The sequence below is a fragment of the Nicotiana tomentosiformis genome, chromosome 11 (assembly GCF_000390325.3).
Source record: "Nicotiana tomentosiformis chromosome 11, ASM39032v3, whole genome shotgun sequence".
NCBI classification, from domain to species: domain Eukaryota; kingdom Viridiplantae; phylum Streptophyta; class Magnoliopsida; order Solanales; family Solanaceae; genus Nicotiana; species Nicotiana tomentosiformis.
Window position 1 is genome coordinate 38,519,532 of NC_090822.1, and position 8,165 is coordinate 38,527,696.

The window sequence follows — 8,165 nt, forward strand, 5'->3', positions numbered from 1 at the left end:
TAAAGGCCTCTCTGCTACCGGCAAATATGCTAAGCTGCCCAAACTCTCCGTCTTACGACTCAAGGCATCGGCCACTACATTGGCCTTCCCAGGATGATAGAGAATGGTGATATCATAATCCTTAAGTAACTACAACCATCTCCGCTGCAGCAAATTAAGATCCTTCTGTTTCAATTGATGTTGTAGACTCTGGTGATCGGTGTAAACCTCACAATGGACACCGTTCAAATAATGCCGCCAAATCCTCAAAGCATGAACAATAGCTGCTAACTCAAGGTCATGGATTGGATAATTCTTCTCATGTACCTTTAGCTGTCTGGAGGCGTAGGCAATCACCCTATCGTCTTGAATCAACACTGCGCCGAGACCAATATGCGACGCGTCATAATACACAGTATAAGACCCTGAACATGTAGGTAATACCGATACTGGGGCTGTAGTTAAAACTATCTTGAGCCTTTGGAAGCTCTCCTCATATTCCTTGGTCCACCTGAACGGAGCACCCTTTTAGGTTAATTTGGTCATAGATGCAGCAATAGAAGAGAAACCCTTTATAAATCAGCGATAATACCCTGCCAAACCAAGGAAACTCCGAATTTCCGTAACTAAGGACAGTCTGGACCAACTCTGCACTACTTCAATCTTCTTCGGATCTACCTTGATCCCCTCGCATGAAACTATATGGCCCAAAAATCCCACTAAATCAAGCCAGAATTCACACTTTGAATATTTTGCATATAACTTCTTTTCTCTCAAAGTCTGAAGCACAGTCCTCAGGTGCTGTTCATGATCTTCCCGACTCCGGGAATACACTAGAATGTCGTCAATAAACACAATGATGAAAGAATCAAGATAGGGCTGAAATACACTATTCATTAAGTACATAAATGATGTTGGGGCATTGGTCAGCACAAAAGACATCACAAGAAACTCGTAATGACCGTACCGAGTCTTGAAAGCAGTATTCGGGATATCTGGCTTCCGAATCTTCAACTAATGATAGCCTGAATGTAAGTCGATCTTAGAGAACACTCTGGCACTTTGAAGTTGATCAAATAGATCATCAATATGTGAAAATGGATACTTGTTCTTCACTGTAGCCTTGTTCAGCTGGCGGTAATCAATACACATCCGCATAGAACCATCCTTCTTCTTCACAAATAAGATAGGAGCAACCCAAGACGATGCACTGGGTTGAATGAAACCCTTATCAAACAACTCCTGTAACTGTTCTTTTAATTCTTTCAACTCTGTTGGGGCCATACGGTATGATGGAATAGAAATGGGTTGAGTACCCGGTAATAAATCAATGCCAAAGTCAATATCACTATCGGGTGGCATACCCGGAAGATCTACTGGAAATACATCAGAAAAATCCCTTACTACAAGAACTGACTCCACAGTAGGAGTATCAATACTAACATCTCTCACATAGGCCAGATACACATCATACCCATTCTCAACCATTCGTTGAGCTTTAAGAAATGAAGTAACCCTGCTAGGAACATGATCCGAGGTACCTTTCCACTCTAGCCACGGTAGACCTGGTATAGCCAACGTCACCGTCTTGGCGTAACAATCAAGAATAGCATGATAGGGCGACAACCAGTCTATGCCCAAAATAATATCGAAATCCACCATACTGAGCAATAATAAATCAGTCCTTGTCTCAAAACCATTGATAACAATTAAACATGACCGATACATACGGTCCACAATAATAGATTCACCCATAGGTGTAGATACATAAACAGAAGGACTCAAGGACTCACATGATAAATAAAATGACACATAAGAATAAGTGGAGCCTGGATCAAATAAGACTGATGCATCTCTATGACAGACCTAAATAATACATGTGATAGCAGAATCGGATGCAACGTCCTATGTCCTAGCAGGAAGAGCATAATATCTGGCCTGGCCTTCCCCTCTAGGGCGACCGCTACCTCTTGCTGGCTGTGCAGATGGAGTGGCAACTGGTACAGTAATCATGGCCTGAGAAGCCCGAGGGCCCTGTGGAATAGGTGGGGCCTGAGAAATCCGTGGAGGTGCACCCCTCCTAAATCTGGGACAATCTCTCATAATATGACGAGTGTCACCACACTCAAAACAAGCCCTCGGAGGACGTGGCTGCTGGGACTGGCTCGGGCCTGATTGACTAGACTGCCCGCTGAAAGCACCCCATACAGAAGGTATAGTAGACACCGGCGGTGCATAATATGGAACCTGAGGTCTGGGAGTAGTCGGAATAACACTGGAAGCTGGAAGTGCTGAATGAATAGGACGGCTCATATAACCTCTACCATGACGGCCTGCAGCTGGGGAATGAGAATTATTATATGTGCCAGAATCTCGGGGTCTCTTAGCTTCCCTCTCCTGGATCCACATACCTTCCAATCTCCTAGAAATTGACACCACCTATTGGTATGTGATGTCCATCTCTAGCTCTCGGGCCATACTGTATCTGATATTAGGGTGGAGACCTTTAATAAATATGTGAACCCGCTCTCGAACAGTAGCAACCAAGGCTGGTGCATGCCTCACCAAATCACTGAATCGGACCGCATACTCTGACATGGTCATAGAACCCTGGCGCAGCTTCTCAAACACTATGCGCCATGCATCTCTAAGACTCTGAGGAACATACTCCCTTAAGAACATATCTGAAAATTGAGTCCAAGTGAGTGAAGATGCCTCACAGGACTATCCAACTCATATGCCTGCCACCACTGGTAGGCTGCTCCTCTAAACTGGAATGTTGTGAAAGAAACCCCACTAGAATCCACAATACCCATAGTATGAAGGATATGGTGACATTCCTCCAGAAAACCCTGAGCATCCTCTGAAGCTAAGCCGCTGAAAGTGGAAGGGTGGTACTTCTTGTACCTCTCGAGCCTGAGCTGCTACCCCTCTGAAACTGATGTCCTAATCTCAGGCCGAACTGGGACAACTGGCTGTACTGGTATAACCTCTAGGGCATGGTCAACTTGGGCCCGTGGCTCTGGAGTATGGGCGGCAGAAGTCTGTGCTCCTCCCCCGGCCTGAGATGTGGCAGGAGCAAGTGGAATTAACCCTGCCTGAGCTAGAGTGCCAAACATGCTCAAAAATTGGGCAAGAGTGTCGTGAAGTGCAGGAGTAGTATCAGGCGTCTCAGGTGCCTGCTCTCCAACTGGAGCTACTGGTGGCTCTGGTGCAGCAGCTCGTGCAGGTGCTCTGGCTGCACCACGTGGTCTTCCTCAGCATCTGGCTCGGCCTCTGCCCCGACCCCAGCCTCTTGCGGCTCCAACATAGTGCATGGGTGTCTGATCATCGAATCCAGTTATGCGTGTCCTCACCATCTGTGAGTGAATATAAAGACAATGGTTTAAAATTTTGAATTCAACAAATACGCATAATAAAAAATCAAAGAAGCGAATATTTCCTAACAGTTCCATAGCCTCTCGAAGATAAGTACAGACGTCTCTGTAACAATCCGCAAGACTCTACTAAACCTGCTTGTGACTCATAACACCTATGAACCTAGAGCTCTGATAGCTTAAGTACTTCGAAATTTTTTTCGGGGTGTTACATTCTCCCTCACTTAAAAACATTCGTCCTCGAATGTTTTACAAGTCATTTCTAATAATAGAGTTACCATCCTTTTACCTCCAACAATTATGCATAGGCACTTATGACTACATGGGTCTTATACTTCCTATTCAAAATCTCAACTTACTTATGACCCTTAAAAATTTGGCTATCTTTACAAATTCTTAAAAATTTCGGCAGAGTTTCCCCTGTAACTGGGCCTATCCACCTGTCAGAGAATCCCAGAAATCAATCCTAAATAACATATAGATAACATCACATTGCACCATATACATGAAATCAACAACTATGACTCTCGAGGCCAACTGTATGACCTTGCTTACCTTGGCCATATCCTTGACTTTTCCTTTCTCCATTACGAGGACAATTGGGCACCTCACACATTATGCCTGTCATGTGCGTCATTCCTTTAATCCTTAGGCCTTTCTCATTTCGTAGCACGATATGCAAACATTCCTTGATATTAACAAGGGAACTCCGAGACTAACTCAGAACCTTAACGCACGATCCAGGATTGAACAAGAGAAATATTTCCTAAATGTCATTTTAGCCTCCCTATTATAAGTATGGCCGACAATACACTGATAAGAGGGACTCTACTGACATAACTCCATGACACCTTAGGACTCCTAAATTATGCTCTGATACCAAGTTTGTCACGTACCGAACTTGGAGAGCATGACCGGCGCTCAACCGAGTGAACCCAGTCGAGCAAGCCTACGTTACATCAACCTCTCATCATAACTCATGTATGATTTATCAAAATATAATTAGATCATGACTTTCATATTGAATACATTTGGCTCAATGGCCCATAAAATATTTTTTTCCCTCTCGTGATGGGTACATAGCTTCATAAATATATGTGAACATAAATACATGACGAAACTCAAAACTTAACTACATGACCCACAGTATACATGGAGCTTCTATGACAATAGATTCCTAAGTACATAAACCAACTAGACTCAAATGCCCACTGGAATTGTAGCGGGCTCACCATAATCTGATGCGCAGAAGATCCCTACCAAAGATCCATATCATCCTGTAGAAGTATACCTGCATCCATTAAAAGATGTAGCGCCCCCAGCAAAAGGGACGTGAGTACATGTGGAATAGTACTCGCATGTAAGGCAAACAGAACAACATATGAAATCATGGTAATTCAAATAAGAGTCATATGAAGTACATCAAGAACTACGAAATATCCCATAGATTCACATTTCAAGTCTCGTTATTCTTACATCATTTTAAACTTCATTTAGAATTAACTAAGCCATATGAACTATGCGTGGAATGCATAATATAAAGTAATTGAAACAACATGTACAAACAAGGCCAATGAAAATGGCACGTAATGTCTGCGTTAACAATGCGTTTCACTAGATTGTCCATATCCCTCTCTTATCTTACACCCATATATTACATAGACCGTCCTTAGCATTCACATATCATATTAAACACTTATGTGTTTCATAGACCGTTCATAGGATTCCATACATAATACATCTATGCATTTCATAGACCGTTCATAATGTTTACTTACACAATACAATTGTGCGTTTCATAGACAGTTCACAGTGTTGACTTACACAATACACATGTGTGTTTCATAGACCGTTCACGGGGTTTACTTACACAATACACCTGTGCGTTTCATAGACCATTAACAGTGTTTACTTACACAATACACCTGTGCATTTCATAGATCGTTCACGGTGTTTTCTTACACAATACACTTGTGCCTTTCATAGAACGTTCACAGTGTTTACTTACACAATACACCTGTGCGTTTCATAGACCGTTCACAGTGTTTACTTACACAATACACTTGTGTGTTTCATAGACCGTTCACAGTGTTTACTAACATTATATTATACACCTATGCATCTCATAGCTCGTCCATAGGATTCACCTATTATACACCTATGCGTCTCATAGACCGTCCATAGGGTTCATAACACATCATTATGCATATAACCATATATAAACTCAAAGCGACATGATTAACATTACATTAAGGTCGTAAGTTCTCGGATCATTGGAACACTTTATGTTCATGCTCATCATGGAGAAACATAGCTCATTACATTAGCAGATGCATGGTGAATCAATAAGTCAATTTCAATGGTACATGAGCCTAATTTCTTTTCTTAAGATTCATCATCATTTAGCATATGACATCTCCCTTCCATCTCGTTATTCACTCACTTGACATCTTAAGGTCATTAGCTAAGTTCATGATTCTTGAGGACTTAACATCGAATTCATTTACATATATTATTTCAGAAGCATACAACTATAGTTGAAACATTGGGACATACAACACCTCATAATTCTCATTTAGGCAAACAACCACATTTCATGTTCATACTATCACTTCATTAGTACTTTTAACTACTTACAACATCATTATTTCATTGGCTCCCTTTTGCCATACATATTATTCTTCATTCATGGAACGGTGCTCTCATATTCTTTCATTTCATTACTTTCAAGGCTCATCATTATAAACATCAACATAGAAAATATTCTTGAGGTACCTTTCCCAAAAGGGGCAATACACAATTTTATCTCATAAATATGTAAAGGCTTAAAGCACATTGGAAATACTTATGAAGTGTAGCATTAGTTAAAACAACCACTATCCACAAGTATAACTTTCATTCTTGGCACGTTGGCCACACTCTATATCCCCAATTCCCTTACTTCACTTTCAAGCATCTTTATAGATTATCGACAACAAAGAATTTCTAATCACGACTTTTAGTACACCTATGAGTAATTAAGAGTATTGGGCACATTGAGACTTCTTACACAATTTGGCATAATATCCTTCACTTGAAACACTACTTGGAGTCATAACATTTTTATACCCAACTCATGCTTTGAACACATTCCCGAAGGATAACATCATATGATAAAAGCATCCGGAACACATTTTTGAACATATACCTTTCAATACAAAGCTTATTCGGAATAGTTGATTTATAAATAATAACTCGGGACTTACAAGTACATCATGGAATTCAATTCTAGGAAAGAAGTTTAGCCAACATACCTCGCTTTGAGATTTCCTTTAATTATTACAACATTCGAGAAATTCTAGCAATCCCAATTTATTTTGAGACATAACAAAATTGAATACAAATTAGGAAGGTATTCATGGTTTCAGCTCATTTGAGCACTTTATCAAACACTAGGTGTGTAATTTTGGCTACAAGATTTCCTTCATTCTACAACCCAATCTTTACTTATTTAAACTCAACAATCTTCCCACAAACCTTATTGGTACATGCATGTATACATAATACTCTCATACCCAAGAATCATACTCCTAATCAACCATCTTCTACCCCAAACTCGAAATTAAAGACTAGGGGTTTGAATCTTACATCTTAGATGAAGATCTTGTGAGATTTCCTTGTTGGATTTCAAAGCCTGGGTAAGATCTTGATGAACAAAATATTTCATCTACTTCCTCTCTCTAGAACACTCTCACTTTTCTCTATAAAACCTCAAATAATGCACTGGCCATCCTGTTCTGATATAGCTGACCATGTCATACTGCATCCATTCTTTTCTCGTCGATGAGCATGAGTTTCTCCTGTCTGACCCGTATCCATTATGCATCATCCAATTTTGCCTCTTGAATGACCATTAAAGATTGTATTAAGACCTCTGCGGGCATCACAACTTTAGTACCGTATACCAACATTTACAGCATTGACCAATGGATGTTCTCATGGTGGTCCGGTAACCCAGTAAGGCGAAAGATAGGTTCTCGTGCCATTGTCTGTGATTGTCCACTATCTTTTGTTGAATCCTCTTGATATTCATGTTGGATGCCTCGACTGCCCCATTCATTTGTGGTCTGTAGGCTGTGGAATTACGGTGGACGATTCTGAACTTCTCACAGATTTCTCTAATAAGGTCATTGTTGAGGTTAGCAGCATTGTCGGTGATGATGGACTCCTGTATTCCAAATCTGCAGACGATGTTGTTTCGGATGAAATCTGCCACTACCTTCTTTGTGACGGCCTTGTAAGTAGATGTTTCGACCTATTTAGTGAAATAGTTGATAGATACCAAGATGAAGTGATGCCTGTTTGATGCGGCAGGCTCTATATGTCCAATCACGTCCATGCCCCAAGCGGCGAATGGCCAGGGTGGACCCATTACGTTTAACTCATTTAGCATAACCCGGATGAAATCCCCGTGAATTTGGCACTGGAGACACTTCTGTACGTAGCGGATAATGTCTCTTTCCATAGTCATCCAAAAGTATCTAGCTCTTAAGATCTTTTTGGCTAATATGAACACATTCATGTGGGGTCCGCACATTCCTGTATGTATTTCCTCCAATAGTCTGGTTGCCTCAGCAACGTCTACACATATCAACAAACCTAAATCTAGGGTCCTCCTGTACATGATTTCCTTGTTGAGGAAAAAGTGGTTTGCCAGCCTCCTGAGGGCTCACTTTTGACCATTAGTAGCACCCTCCGAGTATTCTCTGGTTGTAAGGAATTTCCCGATGTTGTGATATCATGGTTTACCATCTGGTTCTTTATCTACAT